We start from the raw sequence: 22,245 nt of genomic DNA on the forward strand, positions 1-22,245 counted from the left end.
CTCCCAACTTCTAAAAAACATGCTGGCAAGTAAATTGGCAACTCTAAATTTCCCCCATGAATGACTGACGTATAATGAACAATTACAAACAATGAATGAAGGAATGAGACAGGATTAGAAGTGCAAATGGACTGTATCAGAAAAGTACACAGATATTATATACCAGCTTGCAATACACAAGAAGTTGTAATAATATGACAGCATTTTTAACATAGACAGAATGCTCACTACACTTCATTAGGGGTAGAATGAATAAAGAGTAATGAAGAAGAAGAAGCAAGTGGTGCTTAATTAGTTTACAATGTGAAGATTGTCAGTGAACCTAGTCATTTATGATAGTAGAGTAATTCCGAGTTATTCTTAATTTAAATACTTAAGTTTCAGGAAGGAAAAATATACCTTTGATTTATATTTAAACCATTTTTCAGCAGTCATGTCCTTTAGTAGAAATATTGTAAATAACATGCCTCACATAGCTGTAACTGTAAATGTTTTTCCCTTAAAAAGGTCAATTTCTCTCAGCTCACAAACGTGAAGAGAAAGAAAGAACTCTTATCTATTTAATTTTCACCCACCTCTCGTACACCTTCACTCTCGGAAACAGTTTAGTAAAGCTGACTTCTCATTTTACACTCTCCTTCCCTCTGCTCAGCAAGGGCTGCAGTTTCCCCACTGAGTGCAAGTGTGTGTTATTGTGAGTTGGGAGAAGGAAAGATTAGCGACAGGGCGAACAGATGGCTGACTGCATCTTGTGTCTCGGCGGTGGGCTGGTTGCTAAGTTCTGCCCCTTCCAAAAATTGTGTACTTTTGTAGAGCATCTCTTGTTGTCACCAGTTAAGTGCACCAATCATGCCATGGACAACACCTATCCTCAGTCTACGGCTGTTGCTGGGCTTAATATGAAAGCAGTAGGGTTGATCGTATTTCTCATGGATAAACAAACACCCATCCTAATGCGCCCTTAATGCTGGGGGGGGGGGGGGGGGGGGGGGGGGGGGGGGGGAGGGGGGGCATAACTTGTATATAGACTTCCAGTTTGCACTTAACACCGGATATCTCAAACAAAAAATGGGGTTTATGTCATACATGTCGAGTACATGTCCTTTGGTACTCGTTGATGCTCATACAAATACCGAAACATGTCTTAAGTATCTTAAGAATATGTATCATGGAACATTCTATTTAGCTCTGTTTTTGTTGGCTGCTGCCATGTGCTGCTAGCAATGAGCTCATTGTGCCGAGTTTTATGTTTAAAATGTTAGGCCATTTAAACAGTATGTTTAATAGAGAGTGAGAGGGCTGCTGATTTGTTGTCATTGAAACGCGTAAGGTGCCATGATTCATGAACAAAATGTAGACCCTGGCAAGCGAGGGAAAGGAAATGCACACGTCTCAATGGTCAGTGCTTGCAGAACTGTAGTGCTGTCACGTGAGACAGCTTCTCTGCACACTCACTTCTTCACTGCTTCACTCTGGTAAACACTTTTGTATGTATGCAATTCACGGCACCTCGCACTCATTTTTAATGACCACACTTGCTAATACTGCTCGGGTTGGCTGCCCTCATACTGGCTATTAAAGTTATTGTTCAAACAATATAAGATGTTTTATCAGGTTACTTTATAGTAGGAAGATGCGTTAGTAGACCTTCTTGATATTTTCACAGAGCACAGTTTGCAGTCTGCTTTGATTGCCATCATTAGTCATGAAATACGCCCAGAGTGACATACACAAGGTTAACTTCACATCATCACAACTGGTATTGGATGATGGTATCGGAGCATTTTTTATGAATACATACAAATGAGCACAAATGAGTATCAGGTTGATACTTTATTCCAGTATCAGTAATGATGAATCCCTATCAGCTTTAATCTTAACCATAACTTCTAGTATGGGTTGACGTTTTACTGTGATAATATAATTTTTTATGTTTATTCAACTTGTTACACCTAGCTCTAAGATACAACGTAAAGGAAAGGCGATACAACAGAAAAAACAGGGATAACAGAATCATAACGTCAGTGATCAGTGATATCATTCAGTCACAGATGCAAATGTATAAACACGAAGTATTGTACCAGCAATTGTGTGAATTCGGACCGGACAATTATGCTCCAATCTGTGTTAATGGGTAAAGCCCAGGAAGCATAATCTCTCAGTACAAGAAAGAAAAGATTATACTAAGGTAAAATTGGCAGTCCTTAGAGCTCTTGAATTAGGGAGAGAGACAGACAGGTCAGGTTAAGCTTACGAGGGAGTTAACCAGTCGTGTTGATCGCTGGTATGCAGCGTCAAATGTACACACTTCTGATGAATTGCACAAAATGATCATAATCAAGCAGTTAAAAAACATTGTCTCTGATAACATTGCAGTTTATACTGCAGCTGAGGCTGCAGTGCTGGCTGATGATTTTGCTGATGATTTTGTTTTAACGCATAGAAATAGGTTTGGTTATCGCCGACGGGGAAATGAAGAATATAATTCTAAATTTCAGTGCGCGCAAAGAAATGATCAAGGACCAGCTCCCCAATAGGTAGTATCTGACTCCATATGTCTTTACTGTTTTGAGGAAGGACATTGGAAGAAAACACACAGACACAGCACTGGGTTGTAACAAACTACATGATCAATAAAATTATAATTTTTAAAATTATAATTATAATTATAATTTATCATATCATATCAATGTTATCATATCATATGAGCATATTATTCAGTTTGTCCTATAAAGCTATCAGTTGTTATATTCTTATATGCAGTGTTACATTGTATGCAGACTGTTATTTATGACATAAGTAAATGGTTATGCTGGGCTTTTATAACTCATAAGTAATCTGGCACTTAGTGCTGAACTGGAGGTGGTCCACTTCAAATGAATGAATGACCTTAGCTTTTCGCTTGTTCACTTTCTCCAACATTCAGGGCCCCTCTGGGGCTCCACACGCTTTAACAAGCTCTCACCTACCTTGGTTTGCACCCATTTTTGTACCAGTATTTTCCCAGCGGTGGCTATACTCTCCATGTGGAAGTGTCCCTCATGTACCTCTCCTCCATGTCGACTGGGCATTTTGCAACCAGCAATTTGCTTTCCTCTGCAGGGTATTACATTCACGCAGCGTTCCTGGAGCCCTCATTTTCTCGTTTGCTTGTTCCCTAGTGGTTTGTCTCTTGTCAGAGGGCTGGCTCAGCTCTTCTGTGCCCTTGCAGTGAATTGTGAATCCATGAGAAAGAAGGGTGGCCAGTTGCAAAAAAAATGTTCTCATTACTTTTCCTTACATTTGACATGTGGCCATACCGCATAAGCAAAAGAAAAACAAACAAACAAACAAACAAACAAACAAGGAAATCAATTGTCAATTGAAAACACATGCCTAGTATAAAGATAACACTTATGGTGAAGGAACATACAACGATTTTTCCAATGAATTCATTTGTTAGTGCAGTAATGTTGCATGTTGTCTCTAGAAAAAAAAAAATCTGCATTAGTGTATATTTCTTCAAGGCATAGCATTTTCATTAAGGCTGCATGATTACATTTGCAGAAGATTTTCATTGTTTTGTTTTATTGTTGTGGTACAAGGGATACATGCTCAGGAGGTGAGGTTAGGTACTGTTGTAGTATATAATCAAATGAGCTTCCATCATTCCTTTTAAAATAGAAGTGTGCACCAGTGCTGTGACATTTTATATATAGATTTCATGTTCATATTTTTATGTTTTTATGAGCCTGGTAATTTTATGGTAGCCTGGTACATTTGTAATATGTAAATTGATACATAATTAGCCACAACTAGGAATGTCGTACCAGGATTCTGAATGTGCAACCTCACAGCTTCATGGTCCCCAGTTGGATCCTGAGCTCAGGTTTCTGGGAGGAGTTTCACATGTTCTCCTCATGTTCCTCCGGGTTCTCCGGTTTCCTCCCACCTCCCAAAAAGTAGGTTGTCAAGTTTGATTGACAAACCCTAGGTGTGAATGTGTGTGTGTGTGGTGCCCTGCGATGGACTGACATCTCATCCAAGGATAGGATTCAAGGTGACACTGACCAGGATAAAGTGACTACATGAGACAAGCATTCCCATATTTAGCTTAATAATTGAAAATGAACAAATAATTTTGGGCCTGTATATTTAGACATATCATGATTACATACAAGGAATTTTCGAAATAAAAAAAAAAATCCTATTATGAGGCGGATTTATTTATGCAGGCAGATTTATGCACCATCTCAAAATATTAGTAAATCTCTTTAATGCCCTCTTCTGGCATTAAAACTGATCATTGAGATTTAATTAATAAGCGCAAGTTCATTGCATATGTATTTATTCAACTCGATTCAATTTTATTTGTATAGCACTTGTAACGGTGGACGTTGTCACAAAGCAGCTTTACAGAAATAATTACATTCAGGATATAAATTTTGAATGTATGAATTTATGTGAGTTTCCCTCTCAATACGCAAAGTACTGGGTGCTCAAATCATCAAGGCTAAGAATAATCACTTACTTTGTCATTGCCTTCAGTGCTTTATACCTGTGAAGATTTCGTTATATTTTAGCTCAAACATGACTGTAGTATCTTTGGTATTGCTCAGAGAGGCGATCGCACCTTTCCGATCGCTGATCTGAAACTCTGAAACAGTTTACCTCTCCATATCAGATTAGCCCCTTCTATTTCAGTTTTCAAGTCTGCTCTGAAGACACATTTATTCTCTCTGGCCTTCAGTATTCCATGAACATTGGTTTTATCACTGTTTTACTACTGTATTTATTTTACTTTGTGTTTTGTATTTCTTGTAGTTTTACTTTTTGTATTTTTCGTAGTTTTATTCTTTGTACAGCATTTTGGTCAACCTTGGTTGTTTTTAAATGTGCTTTATAAATAAACATCGACTGATTGAGAGAGGACCTTAACAGCTGCAGAGGTATGACCAAAGAAACCATTTTGAATACACATCGCCTGCCAAGTCACATTAATATCAGTTTATTGGAAGACATAATGAAGGATATTGTCCTGAACTAGAAGGAGTCATGGTATCCCTGCATAAGTCTTTGCTATCCTTCATTTTCTGGCCCAAAATATACATACCTTACAGCCTTAATAGGAATTAATTTTGAATGGACATGCTCATCCACATTCTAATTAGGCAAAGTGTGCTATGGCATGCATGTTGTTAGCAGATCACTTAGCAGTCAGACCTGCCTCTGTTTCAGCTGTGCAGTGTCCGCTAAACAATATAATAAATGCTAACATAATTATTTTTCTCAATTTCAGTAATGCATCCGCTAAGATTTTCAGCCTCTTCTTTGCTCTAGTATGTTATACAGCAATATAAGTTAATCACTATAAGTATTATTATAAGCTGCTTGGCCCATTTCCTCTCGTGTTCTGTTTAACAGGAACCTCTTTTACTTTTATAGATGTAAAGCCAGTTTACTGTATGTGGTCCTTCTTTCTGTAACTCAGGCAGTAATATTTCTCTTGCATAAATGTTTGCAAGATGCCTTCGTGTTTGAATTACTAATATAGACTTCACAATATAATTAAAGTCTCGTCTTTTTTCTACTTTTTCGACTTTGGACTTTGTGGATTTATCGTTGTGCTCGGAAACACTTCCCTCCACTCTTCTCTAGCCAGTTATTTATGATTTCTCCCTCTTCTGGGATTTAGAGAGGATTGAGTACCAGAGGAAACATACAGTGTCGCATTAAGATATTTGATACAGAGAGCAGTAGAAGCAATAAAGAAAAAAAAAATCAATGCCTTTCTTATTGGCCAAGAGGCAGTAGTTGTTAAGTATTCTGCTGGGTAGGTATTATCTCCACCTTGATATGGTCCTATGGCTATATGAAGGAATGCTCAATAGTGCTAACATCTATGCTATCTTACAAATCACTGACCTTCCTGAACCAATTTCAGGTGTTTCATGCCATTGTCTTGCTGTTTTTTTTAGTACTATTTTAATATGTGAGGCAACTAGGTACATGATTTGGCCACTAGATTGAGCCTTAAATATTCAGTGAGCATTGATCTTCATAAAAACAGCATTTATAAAACAGACTTGCACACTAAAGAGATGGATTTTAGCCCTGCTAGCAGTCTTGTGAGGGAAGTGATATATCTTTGGGTCTGTCTCTTTCCCTAGAGCACTAGAAAGCAAGATTGTGACCAATGTCTGAGTGTTGGAAATGGGGGCAAGCAATGTTAAAAGCAGGGAAAGATGAATTAGGTAGCTGTGAGGGTGACATCCTAAAAATTGTAGGCCTAACCTTCAAGCCTAGAGGTATCATGCCTGAAAGGCAGGCATTCTTAATGTTGCATAAATGAAGATTAAAACAGTATGTATTATGTAAGATATGCATAAATTCAGTGCTCTTAAAACTAACACAGCTGCAAATAATTTTGCAAAATACACTGTATATTTTCGGTGATGAATGAATTGAAATGAAAAAGCTTTGACATAGTTATCAAAACCTAGTTACTAGTTTTCACACAAATGACAAAAGTATGTGCCATTTTAGAAAAAAATAGCATTTTATATTTTTAGTCACTGTAATTTGACGTCACGCATTTACATATGCCAACACGTTGATGTCAGCCAGGTGAGTAAAGCACACAACACAGGAAGTGCAATTTACTGAATTGCTCAGATGCCTTCATAATTTTGCAATTTTAAAAACTTTTTCACTTTTAAATGCCCTAGGGCCTAAAATAATCATAAGAAAAGGTAGAGTACTTTGATCAGGAAGAGAACAGAGGAGAAGAAAGGAAGCGTAGAAAGAGGTAGGAAAAGAGGGCGAGAGGGAGTTGAAGGTCGCTGGACAGAGACAGTACTGTCTTGGGGCCAATTCCATACTGCAAGGTCCCTAATTTTTTTTTTTTTAACTCACAGCATCCTCATTGCACAAGAACAAGGCCAGGAACAACTGGAATTGAGGCAATTTCGGGGTAATGTCCTATCATTCAGCACTGGTGCATGAGTGAGTGGAAACCCAGTCACGATTCCTAATAGGGCTTCTTCCACCGTCTTTGTAAATCAGGTTGAGGACTTCTTTTCCCAGAGATGGAAAATAATGAAAGAAACTCATATAACAGTAACACCTCTACAGACGATGGAGGAAGCCTATGGAGACGTTCAGGCATTGTTTACACAGGTGCAATGCTCGAGAAAACATATTACATGGATTAATTTCTCTAGCTAAATGTAGTATTTAACACAAGTAAGCACAAGTGGAGGAGTGTTTGGTGAAAAGTTCCAGAAAATCTGTGAGTAGATCTGTGCAACTACACACACAATAGAATTAACATTTGATTTTGTAGTGTGTGTTTTTTTTTTTAAAATATATATTGTTTTAAATTAGCTTTACACACCTCAGTCCCTTACCTGACAGAGACAAATATGACATTCACAACCTCGTTTTGATGGAGCTAAGAAGGAAGAAGCCATGGGAGAAATCAATGCCCCTGATTTACTAAGATCCTAAATTCAAGTACTAATTTGCATGTGCAATCTATCCAACACTTAGTGGGCGTGTTGCAGGTGGTTTACTAAAATAATAATAGCATGAATGGCACTGCATGCAAAGTAGCTGTAAATGTTTATGCTTGTGCCAGTTGTTCTCAATATCTGCAGCTGAGTCAGATCTTCAGGAGACTCCTGGAAATGTCAAACTGAAACTAAAACTCAAAAAGGCAGGGAGACACATAGAAAACTAATTTAGTTTCTCCAAAAGTAATTGGACAAACTAACATACAGTAGTTACTCATCCAGAATGGCCTTACCGCTGCCGCGGTTACCGCCGCCGTGGTTACCACTGCTGTGGTTGCCACTGTGATTCTTCATTTGCTACTGTACACCGCTAAGTGGCGCTATAATCATAGAATTTCCATACGTGGGAGCTGAACGTGTTAAAGCCCATTCAGAGAGTGGCAGTTGGAGGTTGTTTTACCTAAACAATGTCAGAAAATGCCCGCTGTAGGCTCCCAGCAAGCACTGAATGTTCCAATGAAGTTAATATACTGTACAATATGGTTCTCTCTTCGTTATTATCTTTCGAGGGAAAGAAATTCCTAATGTTACAGGGATTTATTTTTTTATGTCTTATTTTTATAACCATAAACTATAGTTTTATTGACAGCCTTATAAGAACTTACACAGAACGTTCACTTATGGTTATTTGTAGGTTTTAATTTTTATGACTACAAAAGTTCCTACAGCAGCTAAAGTTCTTAAGAATGGAGAGTCAGGGGAAGAATGCAATATGTGAGTGGAGGTCGTGTAGTGGGCTACACGTCTCCAGCGTTTCGCAGTGGTACTTGTACACAGGGGACTGAGTTTGATTCTGGAATAATCTTCACTATCCTCTATTAAAGGGAAAAAAAAAATATATATATATATATTTATTACATTATTTAATATGTAATATATTTTAATATTTATAAATATAAAATATAAAAAAAGGGAAAAAATATATATATATATATATATTTATTACATTATTTAATATGTAATATATTTTAATATTTATAAATATAAAATTCCGCAAATTCAGCATTTGGGCAGGAAAGAGCTCTTGTGAAACATACTGGGTTAATGCCTGAAAACATGACAATTTGAAATCTTGATCATCCTAATTAATGTTATTTGTTATGGAGTATTGCTGCTGCTTATGCATTGTTGCAGGAGTTTTCAGGTAAAATGGTACTGAACAAAAGCCAACTTTTTATTTTTTAAACTTAAGCCAATATCTCTGTAGGTTTATCGCTCAAACAAACAAATAGTGTGAAAATTAAATTGAACTGTTGCTGAAATGCAATTTTTTTTGTGGACTGTCAACATGGCAATGATGGATGATAAACATTTATAAGACCCTGTCGTGAATTTTTTAGAGAAACCTTAAAGGATGGTTTAAATAAACTCATCCTCTGAGCCTTCATTAAGTCTTTTGTCATTATTCCCATTTGCCCTTTCACATTTCTTGTTGTGCGCGGCTGTGAAAGGTGGGTGGGGTTAGAGTGAAATCGGGGAAAATCTGTGGATGTGCATTAAAATATTTAGAATGGTTTATATTTTTATGAATGTATATAATATTATGAATATACTTGTTCATGACTTGCATGTCAGTATTTTAATGAGAAATAATTTTTTACATTACAAATAGTATTGATATCAGTGTTTTAAACATACTGTAAGTATATTTTGTCGGGTGCTGGCGGATGTTTTTCACCAAGAAATGTCAGAAACCCCTCTCTGTGTCAGCACTTTTTTTTTCTAAGGTCATCAAGATACCATTCACAGTACCTTACTTTTATTTGTTCAAACATTTCTTATGAATAGCCTATATAAATATTATAAATGAAAAGTTGCACTTAGCAAGTCAGAGCAATAAACTTGAGTTTTAAGACATTCCAACCTTAAATGGCCCATTTGACTTTATGGTCCACTTTACCTGACATAAGCCTACACACGTGTGTGAATTATGGTAGAATGCATTTGATTATAAACTTAGTCACCTTATAATGAACAAGACAACAAAATTATTAATTAAGCATTATATCCTAACCCATGATAAAAGTTTTTGCTCATTCAGCTCATTGGTAAATGTTCAAGTTTAGATATTCTAAAACATTTAGAAAGAAATGTTAAAAACATTTAGAAGAAAACATTTAGATATCTGGTAACAGTGCAAATATTTTAAACAGTTTGTACAACCTCGTACAGTACTTTAACCCTTATATTAAATGACACTTGAGGCGTGTTTCATGATAAATTCTTAAATAGCATTATTACAAAATTTACTTCTATGACTATGTTGCTACAAATTACTAATGAATAATTAATAAATGTCTACTCAATTTATTAATAAATATGAAAAATAGAAGGCAGTACACTGGTTTAAAGGCTCTCAAAATTTTATTGCTGTATTTAATACTGTATGTAAATCTAGCACACACCAAATGGCCTATAGCCTACCGTTTCTCTTGAATTGCCTCCTACTGAATAGCTGCATAATTGTTTGATATGTATTGATACATTACATCACTTCTTTGAAGTCAATTCATTGTTTCAACAGCACAATTATCATAACATTTAGCACCATATTAAATGACGGTGCAGCCTCTTTAGATTGGCAACTACTAATAGTCCTACTCCTGGAGCTTGGGTCTTGCAAGTCTTTCTACCAGACATTCAGCCATGACGAAGATCTCTTTCAAGATTAGCGACAAGATTAGGTCTATGCGGAGAGCCGAACACTTCCTGACTGACATCAGGGGTTTCTGATTGCAGTCAGGTGTGTGCGCCTCCAACAGCATGATTGTCATCTTCGGACTCCTGCAACCAAAAAAACAAAAAAAAACAAGTGTACTGAAAATGAACAGGTACGGGTATGTTTCTTTTCTCGATCCAGCTGACATGTATACAATCAAGCTGATATCGTATACAACTTTGTGCATGTTTGTTTGTAGTGTAGCACTACACGCTCTTGATAATATACTGAATGAGGATGATGAGCGGTCTGCTAGAAATATTCAGAGTGAGCTGCAGTCCCGATTGCAATTGCGAGTATCAACCAGCACCATCAGGAGATGTGTAAGCAACTTGGGTGGACATACGGCAAAGCCCGGTGAGCAGAAAGTTACTGTGCAGTGCAGCTTATAGATTTAATTTCCGTGTTTACAGTGAAGGATGGTGTGTGCCACATTACTAATTTGAGACAAGCTAAGGAATACCTGTACCATTTCAGTGAAACGAAAATGAACACCGCATCATTTTATGGTGGCAGGATGAGGAACACAAAGAAGGTAAAAATTCAAAATGGCTATAAAAAAATTATACTGACATTGGTTGTTGTTTTAATATTACCTATGAACTTGCACTGTAATCATTACACTATCTTGATAGACACCTTTGGTGGAAAACAGACTCCCCCTCCCTAAACCGACAGTAGAGAGCCGGATGAAACAAAAGAAGCGCATGGTCCAGAAAGAACGGTAAGCTGCCATTTATTTGTGTATAATACAATGTATGTTGTATAATACAATGCATATAGTGTGTTAATACAATCTGCTGTCTTCCAATATAGGGAAGTGTCATGTCTGAATAAGTTTCAAACACTGGACACCTCGAGAGAGAAAATGTGGTAGAGGACTTGAGGCCTGAGCTAGCGAGACAGAATACCGAGATTGAGGCATTGAGCAAGGAGCACCGTGTCTGCAAGAAGGAATATATAGACGCAAAAGCAGCTCTTGCAGATTTAAAAACGACGCACAACGGGCTCGTCCAGGCCCATGTGGCTGTAATGAGGTACCTAAAAGAGATGCAAACTGCAACAGAGGCATTGAGGACTCAACACGACTATGCCCACCCCCCAACATCAGACTGTCTGACTGAGGTCACTGCTAGCCTGAGTGGAGATGCAGACAATAGGTAAACACCATCTTCTGTCGTCACCGCAGGTCCAACGCCAACAACACCAGCTGGAAGTTGAACGTCATCCCGAACTCCAGTTTTCTTTTCCCTCACCATAGCAGCTAGAGATTCTAATGATACAGCGTCAGGGACGGCCGGATCAATATGGCTGTTTGACGTTCCATGCCATTTTACTAGAGCAGCGAACAAAAGAGTGGGCATCGACCACCAACTGGGATGGTTCAAGGGGCAAATCTGCATTGCCTATGAACCTAAGGCACTTTATCTTTCTCAGAGGTTCCCCAACATGACCAACACTGACCAAAAGTGCATTAAAGACAGAGTCAATGAGTTCTTACCCTCCCTAAGGAATGCTGTTTCCCACAGGCACCTGCATTTTTAACCATTTTTTACTTAGAAAAAAATTATTTTAAATTTGCTTTAATGTTCCCATTTTCTTTGTAATAAATTTAATTCCTAAAACCTAATTATCACTTATCTTTCTTTCCTTAAGGAATAAACAGAGCTTATTGTCCAAGACTCAAACTGTTATTAATACATAAGCTCAAATATATTGCCAAGCAAGAAAAGTCATGTATAATATTTTGTTGAGAGAAAACTTTAAGAATAAGTGAAACCCACTTATCCTGTCATTTCTCATTTCCATGACAACTGAACACTAGCGTTTTTGAAAAATTTTCTCTTGTGTGATGGCAGCAGTAAAGGGATTCTTTAATACAGAAAATATTAATTGTTTACATAAATGCCACGTGAATTTAAAACCTGATTTTTAAGTTTTTTAAAATCATAATTTTAACATAATTTATAACATTTTAAATGTTTTTAATGTTTTGCTGTGTTCTCTGCGGTTGGCGCAGACGCGCACACAGCTCGCGGATCTGGTGAAATAACAGAACAAAAATGCAAACAAATCCACAGCTCTAATTGTGGTTTAATAAAACAAAACCATTGCACCACCTGGCGGTGATTTTGCGAAGATCCGCGTGTAAATTTGTGTGTGCGGTGGCAGCGGTGTTCCCCGTCTGCAGTAAGGGTCATTTTGGTTGCCAACCTACTGTAATTATAAATATAAGGATTCTTTTAATACTTGGATGCAAATTCTTTGTAGTCAAAGACTACCTTAATTCTGGAAACCATGTACATCACTAAAGGCAGAGTTTCCTCCCTTGAGATACTTTGCCAGGTCTTTACTGCAGCAGCCTTCAGTTGCTGCTTGTTTGTGGGTCTTTTGGCCTTCAGTTTTGTCTTCAGTATATGAAAAGCATGCTCAATTGGGTTGAGGTCAGGTGACTGAAGAAAAACCCCTTCAAAACATCTAGCCAAGTCAAGAACACTGTCAAGGAGGTATACCACGCCATCTGTCAAACATGGTGGAGGCAGTGTATGGCATGGGAATGTATGTCTGCCAATGGAACTGGGTCACTGGTGTTTACTGATGATGTGAGTTCCCATGAACAGCTACCAATACAAATTCAACACTTGGAATCAACTCCGGACCTTTTATGTCCTTAATTTTTCATGAAATAATGAGAAAGCAGGCCACATCTGACCATGAAACTGCTTATCATTCAACTGTCTAATTAATTTTAAGCCTGTGAACTTAAAAAGGACTATATAAAAAATGACTGTAATTCTTAAAATGTTAATGCAATGTTTTTGTTAAACTCCTTGAATTAAAGCTGAAAGTCTACACTTCAATCACATCTTGATTGCTTCATTCCAAACTGTGGTGTATTTTGGTGTACAGAGACAAAATTATGAAAAGTGTGTCACTGTCCAAATACATATGGACCTGACTGTAAGTTTGTGGTTTACATTTACAGCTTTTGGCAGATGCCCGTATCCAGAGTGAATTACAAAAGTACCTTCTAGTCTCCATCAGTGCATATCCTCAGGCTTGGACAAGGATTTCAGAGTTTAAGAACACGATGAGGCTGAAACCCTGTTAGAGAGGTGTTGCCAATGGTTAGCAATATACTAGTTCATTACGATTGTACTGTATGTAAAAGAGAAAGGCTGGTAATATCTAGCAATCAATTAGTGCATATGAGCAAAGTGATGTAGGTCCCAGGATTAGGATCTGAATAGAACAGGAGGTTGTAGTCCTCATGATAGAAGTAATAGGTTGCACAACGGGAAAGGATGAAGGTTGTCGTGGATGCTGTGTTGGGTATGGTACTCTCCTATCAAGGATGAAGGTTGTCATGGACGCTGTGTTGGGTATGGTACTCTTCTGTCACACATGACTGTAACTTAAGTATCAGTAATAACCCTTCCAAAAGCCATGGTGGGATAACATTGCTTTCCACCACTGATCAGCCACCTGCCTTATGAGCTTATGTGCAGCTAGAACAAGAATTTCATGAAGTTTTTGATCTCTTGACTTCTGGAAAAGATGCTGGGGAAAAACTGCTCAGCCTCAGTCAAGGTAAAGTTTGAGTGACATTATGTACTCAAGTTCTGCACTTCGACTTTCCACACAGGTCTAAATTAAAATCTGCAAGTGGACTGGCATTATAATGATCATAACCTTTCCCTAGCACAGTACTTTCAAGTGGCCGCTGGTATTGACAACCGTGATCATGCAAGGCATTGTGTTGAGAAAGATGAGTGGGATTCATCAAACAGTGCCTTCACTTAAGAACCCATGAAAGTGGGACACATGAAACAACACAGTCAAGATGAAGGACCTTGTATGTATTGTGGAATAAAAGGTCACCTCTGAGCGGACTGTGCAACTTGCACAACAACAGGTGAGTCAATTCTTTATTGCTCCACTTGAAACAAGAAATGCTGTGTTCTGATATCAGTGGACTGGGGTTCAAAAGATCTTTATCTTATAGCCCTGATCAACTCTGTTGCTGTTGGCAAGTTCATGGACAAGAATTTTGCAAGCAAACTCAACATTTAATTCCTTCTAATTCCCTAGTCTCCCAACACCTGTACAAGCTCTGTGGTTGCACTCCAGTTTCAGGCAAGATTACCGTGTGCACAATTCCATTGAATGTCAATGTGGAACTGTTTCATTTAGAGAGCATGCCATTTATATCTCCAAACAACACAGTGGTGACTGGGTTCCCCTGCTTGTCCCAACTAGAGGTCGACGGATAGTGGATTTTACCGATACCGACAACTATGTTGGGCAGTACCTGCCAATAACCGATTAATCAACTGATAGTTTTTAAAAAAATTGGGATTGCTCGCGGTAGTGTCACTTGAAGGCCGCAGAGATGGCTTGGGGATCTCATATGAGGAGTTGTACTGTGATGGCTTGGGACTGCGATTGCTGTGGTGGCTTTGGGGCTACAGTTGTTGCGAGCAGTTTTGCACTCAGGTCTCCATCAGTGCACAGTGGATAGGTTCAACAAAACAGACTTCGTGTGAAAACTGTAATGAATTTACTGGTTGCACAATTGCACTATTTGTCCATGTAGTACAAACTTATAGAAGGGATTTATTTATAATTGCACTATCCATTATCACCCAGATTAGGATGGATTCCCTTTTGAGTCTGGGTTCTTCCTTATATCGTCTCCAGTTTTTCCTTGCCACCATCGTCTGTGGCTTACAGGGATACAGTCACACATTTATAATTTATTTTGATTTAAATTGAAATTAAATAAATATATATTAACTATTAATAAATATTAAAGTAAATAAAAGATATACATCCAAACTGAACCAAAAAGTAACATTAGTTAATGCATTAGCTTACATGAACTAACAATATGCAACATATATTTTTACAGCATTTATTAATATACATACCTTTTCGTTGTCAGTGTTTTAAATACGCATCTGAAGTATCCTGCTCCAAGCAGAGTGTAGTTTCACATCAAAACAAACACCACGAGGCATCAGTGATAGTTTTTATTTCGCCTCTAGAAGCTGCTCTCGTACATTATAATGACAGCGGACCCTTCTCAGCCACTCCCGCAGCGGACGCAACCGGGAAAAACTATCGGTGTGGATTTTAGCCGGTAACTGATAGTTCCAGCAAGCAGTTATCGGTGCCAGTTAATCGGCGAAACAGATCAATCGGTCGACCTCTAGTCCCAATATAGCCCCAACATAGCCCACTTTTTATTGACTTTTTCATCAGACATTCATCACCCCTGAAATAGAATGAGGCAGTCTTGGCTTTTACTCAACTCAATCACTGGTTGGAGGGAGGAGAACACCTATTCCTCTTTGTAGGAGTTAAAATTCATAGTAACATACAGACCAGGCACAAAAACACAAAAGCTGATACACTCTCACTTACAGTTTGAATCTGCCAAACAAACTCTTGTCCAAGAAATTCCTACTAGCTGTACACTTGCTCCAGTCCAGTGGTCATTAATGGAAGACAGCAGCCAAGCCCAAAAATGAACCCCCACTAGCAGACAAAACATATGTACCGATATACATAGGATGAAAGTGGGGATAGGGTTAGTTTTAGTGGTTCTATACCTCTGTATTTTCTCTGGTAGTTGTGATTTGGATTTGAATGCTTTCTTTGTGAATAAACTTTTCTACCATCGCCCCACAACATCCCTTCCAATCTGTTGTGGCACAATAACAGTCTATCTTTTCTTTCGGTCACGCTGTACATATGCTGCCTGAATTGATGATGGCAAAAGATCCTAATGCTGATGTTGGTGCAAGATTGCAGTATACTTCCCCTGCTGTTACTTCTCCTGCTCTCTGGACTTTCCTGATATGACACTGATATTTTAATTGTGATGCCCCACCCCTGCTGTGGTTCCTCTTGCTTATTCATCTTAGAGCAGTTTATACATAGTGTTCGCCTTCTTGCTAAAGTGAATAATCTAACCTTGATGCCCCAGAGACTTATACTTCTGCCTTGATTATAAACTTGTCTTATGTTATGTTCATATCAAGGCTCTTACTTACTATATGCTCATTCCTAACAATCTATATGTTTTCAACACAAAGAGCTTCGCACAACAGTTGAGCTGAGGAGTAGGGCTTCCCTTCTGAGACTGGTTTCTTCTTATTGAGTATTTTGATAGTGTGTTAAACTGTACGCATCTCATATGTGATTGTCAAATTTGGGAGACACTTTGTGAATAAGGAGATAATGACAAAAGAAATAAGCAGATTTGCCCCATTTATTTAGTTGCTTAAGTGATACAGTAAATGAATGTGCTTTAAGGCGGCATCTACAGGCCCAAGATCCTAACTGGACTTTTTAAGGGGGAACAGAAAACCTGAGCAAGGAACTGGCGAATAAGAAGCCAACTTCAGCCTAGTTGTGATTATAGAGAGATGAAACACTCATAAAAAAAGTGTGCTAAACTGTATTATTCTTTGTCAGTGGAGTGGTACAGTCAAGAGTACATCAATTGTACCTTTAGTGTGTGTTTTTACATAGTAATGGGAATGTTGAATAAAATGTTTTAAGGTACCTAATTGGACCTTAAGGACCACTTTAATGATCTTTTAGAGTGATACTTTAAGGGTCCACTGCATGTACCTTTCTAGGTAAAAAATTAGTAAAGATAATCTTTAACTAAAAGGCATTAAAGGTGTGAAAGATTGCAGTGACAAGGAAAAAGTACCCCTTGTGATAGTGAAGGGTTGAAGACAAAGGCGAATATCCTGTACATGAAGTCAGGTTTCTGTCTTAAATGGCAAAGTTTCTGTGGACTCTGAAATTATTTAGTTATTCAAAATATAGCCAAACTAGTATGGATAGATTTTTAAATTAATAATTTCATAATTACATTAATTAAATTAATAATGTTAAGTTCTTTATTTTCCAAAAATCGTATTTTTAATCATTGCAATAAACAGATAATGATCATTTAACCCTAGTACGCAGTTCGAGAAAAACCTCTGCGTTTTTATGTATGTTTACGTTGCCATGTGTGTATTGTTTTGGTTCACGTCCTGTCTCCTCCACTGTATTGTCGTTTCCCTCGTGTCTTTTTTGCCTGCACCTGTTTTCAGTTTCACCTTTGATTAGTTTATATATTTAACCCCCCGTGTGTCTTTGTCCTGTGTGAAGTATTGTTCAGTGTTTTGCCGCCTGTTCATACCGAGCCTTTGTTCTGTGTTTTTGACTTCTTGTTCTCTGACTGTGTTCCGATTCCCAATTTTTGTATTTCAGATTTTTAATTATCGTTTAGTATTTGTAATGGGAAAAGGTTGTTGATGAGCATTTTTGATGAGCACTGCCTCAACATGCCTAATTAGTGCAGTGTACAGCTAAAAGAGAAGAGCTGCACACTAGTCCAATCTAGTCCACTAACATTTGGCAATTCTATTTATTTATTTATTTATCAGTAAAATAATCAGTAAATCAGTAAAACTTGAGGAATAGCTTAACTTTATTTCATCTTGTTACTGTTCTTTGTTGGAAGCATTGATCTTGAAAGCTAGAGAGTGGTCTTGTGTCCTTGACCAACTTATTCAGGATTGCATCGAGTAGTGCACTAACAAGAGCACATTCTCAGAATAAAGTCATCCTCTATATAGTGTTGTTTTATTCTGAAATACAGAAAATGAATAACCGTCAGGACAAATAAAACTTTATTTGATTTGATTAGGTTGAGTTATGATGACTGTTATCAACATAAAAAATCATTTTTAGGTACTGTACATCACTTAATGCATTATAAGTGTTATCTATTATAATACATATAACACATATAACACTTTAAGCTAATATTAACCAGTTTTACGTACCTAGCTATTGAGTGTTTCTCTGTAAGCTGATATTATAACACTTATAACACATATAACACTTTAAGCTAATATTAACCAGTTTTGCGTACCTAGCTATTGAGTGTTACTCTGTTACAGGATAACTGAATGTTACTACTACTGACTACTGAATGTTCAACAGTTTTTCTAAGTAGTCTGCCAAATGCTTTTAATAAACATAAACTGGTATGGTTTATAATATTCTAGTGACTAGCATTAGTAACTTTTAATATAGTGGGCTTTATTAATTTGGTGCCATAACATTAACCGTAGCTCATTCTAATATCACATCACATTTTGAACTACATATCCTCAATGAACTCCAGCATGGGGATGGAGTAAGCTATGGTTTAGTTACCATGTTGCTGCAGTGTGTTCACAATTAATGATAGGAGGTTTTAGTTGCAGGTGCACAAGCATGCATACCATGCAATAGCATATCATGGAATAGCTGAATCAGACTTCCATATGTTGCATATGACTGCTTTGTCCTTCGTTTTAAGAAATTGCTCCCAGACCTTACTACTTTTTTTGAGCTTTCAGCTATAATTGTTTTTTTCTTTCACTATCATCTCACAGAGGTATGACTCTATAAGTGAATTGCTGTCTTAATCTTCAGGTTAAGACATTAACTCACTCTAGTGTGGAAACCACTTTGAAAATTTAAACGAAGGATCATGTGAATGCATGTGAATAAAGTGGAGACAACACAGCATTTAATTTCAACAACACTTTCTAGTCTCATATTCTACCACCACAACCATTTTAACTATGGGAAGTGACTTGTATGTTTGAATACACAGGTAGGGTTGTAGTATAGAGTGCGTCTGAATCAGAGTGTGTCAGATCTACCTCCTAGTGTGCTCTTCACTGTTATTTATAAGTGAACCTGCTTCTGTACTTCATATATGGACAGCAAGTTCTTTGTTGTGGTAATATGTGTTGTAACTGTATTAGAAATACAGATTTCAAATGGGTTTCAACGGTTTGTCAATCATGATAGAAAATATTCTCAGCCATAAAATGGACATTGCAAGTGGAACTGACAATGCTCAGTGTAAAAAGTTGGAGAAGACCATGGGACCCTGGAGAAGGAGGATCTGATAATTCTTGCATTTTTCTCTGTCTGAGCATAAGACATAATTATGCTACACCTACGCAGAGAGAGCTTGGTGGAAATCCTTTCTCCAGTGCATTCTGCTTGAATGTTAGTGCTAGTTAAAACCTGTTAAAGAGATTAGAGTCACAATCTCTCTGATTTTAAGAGTGTCTCGCTATAAATTTTGAGTTAGCTGTAAAACTATACCCGTTCAGGTTATAAAAAGATATTTATCATTTACAGTGCATAAAATGATTTTTAGAGACAAAAATGATATCAATACGTCACAATGCTGAGATCACTACAGACCCTTGGGTTTAGCAAGAACCAGGAATCATTTGAGTCTAGCCCTGTTTGCTTTCCACATATACCATTTAACTCAAAGATGGAAACACTCCAGGAAATGCAACAAGCAGACATTTGGGATGTGACCTAGTGATACTTTTCCTTTGCCCTATGGGCTTTCCTTAGTAGTAGGCACTTAGAGTTTAAGTGGTTATAATACCTTGTTTTATGGCTAGGCTCACCCAGGAATGGAAAGGCTATTTCCTCTGGTCACATGCATTTATTATAATAATGGTACCCAGATCAGATAAAGATGTTGCACAGTACCTCTACCAAAAACAAAAAGCGCATTATCAAAATCTAATATAAACATTTACTGGTGTTTGCTGGTACTTATTACTTAAGAATAAATCATTCAGAACTGATAGATACCAATTTGTTTTCCTGTTTAGGAAATCTGAATATTCTGTAGTAGGTGGCATGTGCAAAAAAAATTATATCATGGTGTAGCTTAAACTTTTCTTCGAATCTGTATATCACAGTATAATGCGATGTCCATGACTTTCGCAAGGACCATAATTTTGTGGCTGTCTGAATGTCACTATCACCAAATTCTGGCAGATAAACAAAATATATGAAAAATCAGGGGAATTGGGGTTTTCTTCCTATGACATCTTAAAAACTGTTTTACGTACATGCACGAGTGACCTAAGCCTGAGACCTGTATCTAGGTAATTTGCTTGACACCAGCTCCAACAGCAAAAAACTATTTCACAGTTTTACAGTTTTAAATATGTAGGCATATGTAGAATTATTGGATCTTATGATAATGTAGAAATCATAATAAAGCATGAAATGAAAATCAAGAAGAATAAAAGGTGAAAATGCACCATATCTTGTGATCTGACCTCATGTGAAGTTTAAATCTGACTGAGAATGCATTGATAGTAACTATTATGTTAATAAATTGGTCCTTTAAAAATATTAACAGGTTACATGCATAAAATTTGCACTGGGACTGGGGAAGGGGGTACATACTATGTTTATGATGGGTCTGGCAATGGTGAGATTTAAATGCTAGTTAAAATAGAAGCTTAGTTAAAAAGAACAAGACAAAAACCTGCCAGAGAGGCTGCCAAGAAACCTACGGCAACATTTAAGGAGCTGCAGGAATATCTGACAAGTACTGATTACTCTCTGCATGTGACAACAATCTCTCACATGTCACAATTCTTCACATGTCTGGACTATGGTGTAGTGGCTAGACAGGAGCCCTTTCTCACAAAAAAACATCCAAGCCCCACTAAATCACCACAACTCTGTGGCAAAATGTGTTATGGTCTGATGAGACCAATTCCAGAAGGTATAATAATTCTATAGTTCCAAAAGGTATGTTTGGTGCAAAAGAACACATCACCAAAAGAACACCATACCCACGGTGCAGCATGGTGGTGGCAGCATCATGCTGTAGGGCTGCTTTTCTTCAGCCCTGACCTGAGGCTTTTATCAAGGTGGAGGGAATCATTAATAGCTACAAATACCAGTCAATTTTAGTGCAAAACATTCAGATGTCTGCTAGTAAGCTGAAGATGAGAAGGAATTTCACATTTCAGCATGACAATGACCCAAAGCTTACATCCAAATCAAGAAAGGAATGGCCTAACCAAAAGAAGATCAATGTGAGTGGTCTAGCCAGAGCCCAGACCTGAATCCAACTAAAAATCTGACCTGAAGCGGGCTGTGTACAGGAGATGCCCTCACAATTTGATGGATCTAGAACGTTTTTGCAAAAAAGAGTGGGAAAATATTGCCAAGTCAAGATGTGCCATGCTGATAGACTCTTACCCAAAAACACTGAGTGGTGTAATAAAATCAAAAGGTGCTTCAACAAAGTATTAGTTTAGGGGTGTGAACACTTATGCAGCTAGGTTGCTATAAGTTTTTTATTTTTCCTTTTTTCCCCTAAAAAAGTTTCTGATTGTTTTTCACTTTATTTGTATACATTACAATTTCACATTCAAGATAGGAAAAGATCTGTCATGATTTATCTTTCATCTTTTACTTCACAAAACCTGCCATTTTAACAGGGGTGTGTAGACTTTTTATATCCACTGTAAATAGTGCATATCTACAAAACCTACTGTACTTGAGTCACAAAAATATCTTATGCTTGCGTCTGAGTTAAGAAGGGGTCTTGGAAGGTAGTGACACCCCTTTTTGTGCAGCTTCATTCTTTCCAGTGCTGTACATTCATTTCTAACCGTGAAAATAGCAACACAGCACAAACATGAAAAAATTGGCCTATCCAAAGTAGTCAAAAAAGAGTGCATTGTGTTTTTTTTTTTTTTTTTTTAAATTAAGCCCACCATGTTTGGCCACCAGGCCATCAAATGACAGTTACAGTTGAGGAGTAAATCCAAAACTGGGAATTTTGGGGGGAAAGTGCACTTGGGCATGAGGTCATGATACATGTAATAACAATTCTTGTATTGTCATTATGTTGTTGTGCATCAGTGACTTTGTTAGTATGCAGTGGAATGTCATGGCTCTCCACCAAACAGATTACAGGTTGGCGTAGATCTTTGCTAATTGGATTACAGGCTGACACACTGCTAGCATCTGATGTTTTGTCTGACTTTAATAGGGCTCCTTCATAAAGCGCTGTCCTGTCTCCTCTAATTTTAAGTCTCCTGTAACTCCTGTGTATAGTGTTAC

The 22,245-nt window shown here is 37.5% G+C and overlaps 1 protein-coding gene and 1 long non-coding RNA gene across 7 annotated transcripts in view; both read left to right on the forward strand.

Annotated features, from left to right (window-relative positions):
- The window catches only part of astn1 (astrotactin 1), a 281,516-nt gene that overhangs the window by 47,953 nt on the left and 211,318 nt on the right, over positions 1–22,245 (forward strand). The window lies entirely within an intron of this gene.
- On the forward strand, positions 8,422–20,489 carry LOC117597084 (uncharacterized). The gene is made up of 3 exons (XR_008301610.1): positions 8,422–10,807; positions 10,908–10,996; positions 11,089–20,489. It is a non-coding gene; the product is annotated as an uncharacterized LOC117597084 (long non-coding RNA).

The sequence above is a fragment of the Pangasianodon hypophthalmus genome, chromosome 4, assembly GCF_027358585.1.
Source record: "Pangasianodon hypophthalmus isolate fPanHyp1 chromosome 4, fPanHyp1.pri, whole genome shotgun sequence".
NCBI classification, from domain to species: domain Eukaryota; kingdom Metazoa; phylum Chordata; class Actinopteri; order Siluriformes; family Pangasiidae; genus Pangasianodon; species Pangasianodon hypophthalmus.